This window comes from Danio aesculapii, chromosome 16 (assembly GCF_903798145.1).
Source record: "Danio aesculapii chromosome 16, fDanAes4.1, whole genome shotgun sequence".
NCBI classification, from domain to species: Eukaryota; Metazoa; Chordata; class Actinopteri; order Cypriniformes; family Danionidae; genus Danio; species Danio aesculapii.
This window is the reverse complement of record NC_079450.1, coordinates 30,643,721-30,645,417: the sequence shown is the minus strand read 5'-3', so window position 1 is coordinate 30,645,417 and position 1,697 is coordinate 30,643,721.

Sequence of the window (1,697 nt, the reverse complement as noted above, 5' to 3'; positions counted from 1 at the left end):
TGTTTGTTGTGTTGATTGTGTTATTGACATACTGCACCGGCTCATAATTGATTTTGAAAGTTACCAATACTCACTTTTGAAAACCTCAAGAAATCTAAGTTGACAGTTGAATTTGTTAGCTTGTGCTCATCATCGAGGTGAACAATTCATTAATTCTGGTTACAGACCATTTCAATGTGGTCATGTTATTGGCCCGTGAACATTTCCTGTTTATTATCAAACTATTACATAACTGTAACAAGAGGCAATTCAATCCTAACAATGTGAAAACAATTATCATAATATTTATCAATATGTGTCTCTTTTTGGATTCTCGAAAGCTATAGAAACTAAAACTGTGGAACAGGAAATTTGTTAGGACAATTGTTTTTGTTTACTTCCCTCAAAATGGTCTATTCGCCAGAAAAAGTTTGTTTTGGTAATTTTTAGGTAAAATTAGAAGATTTTCTTCTGCTTTGGCATGGCCTTTCTTCTCAGATGATGTATTTTTAATGGTTTGAGCAGAATATTCTTAACCACTTCCCTCCAACATTTAGTTTTCTGCAAGGAGAGATGGTGATATAAATTATAACATTCCCTTCAATTCAATACAAATCACACATAGAAGGTAAATCGCATCATAATGAACTACCTCAAGACATGGGCGATTTATAATTGCAGAAAACTGTTTGGAAGGATTGAAAGTGTCCAAGAAGATGTCCAAAATCTTTACATGCAATGACTGAGAGACTGTTTAGATGCATGTCACTGATGAGAAGTTGACGGATGTTTACTGTATGATGAACGAAATGGCCTTAAACACCCAGCAGGCACAAGACGTCAGCATGATGTCAGATTGTACCCCAACGTTGTGGGACATTGGATTTTGTTTGGAAATGAAAATCGGGTTGACATCAGAACCCAACGTCCAACCTAAAAATCAGCCAAATATTAACGTCTAATGTTACCTCTATGACGTCAATCAGATGTTGGATTTTGGTTGCCATACCTGATGAATAAATGTCAGTATTTGACATCAATATGACACTAGTTTGATTTTGGTCACTTTCTAACATTAAACGTCATGTGATGTTGCTATTGGACATCAAAATAACATCCTTAGACGCTGGCTAGACATTGAATTATGGTGACCTGACGTCACAACCTTAATCTAACCCATAATATGATGTTGTGTGCCTGCTGGGCAATAACTGAATGCACTACAGAATGTTACGTTTACACACATCAACAAATTAGATGTAAATGCATCAGCTTTTTACAGCGTAATACTCGCTACTCTTTAGTACTTTTAAAAGGTCTACTTTTCACTCATACTTTAAGTATTATTTACAACAGATACTTGGACAAGTAATGGTACTTTTACCCGAGTATGATTTCCAGTACTCTTTCCACCACTGTTAATTAATTACAAAGAGCGTGAAACACAAACAAGATAAACTTGGATCCCTTTTAGTCAGGTTTTAAAGTGACCCAAACATCCTTTCTTCTGCAGAACACGAAATGTATTTCAGCTTGGTGACTTTCATATTAAAAAGTGTCCTCATTTTATGTTCTACAATTTTCAAATGACGAGGGAAATTTCATTTTTGCGTGTTTTAAAGTATTTTGTTGTAATTTAAATTCAGCAGTTCTGCTACTTAAAGATTATCTTTCTCTTTATACGACTTACTCAAAAATCAACACTTACACACAACTGG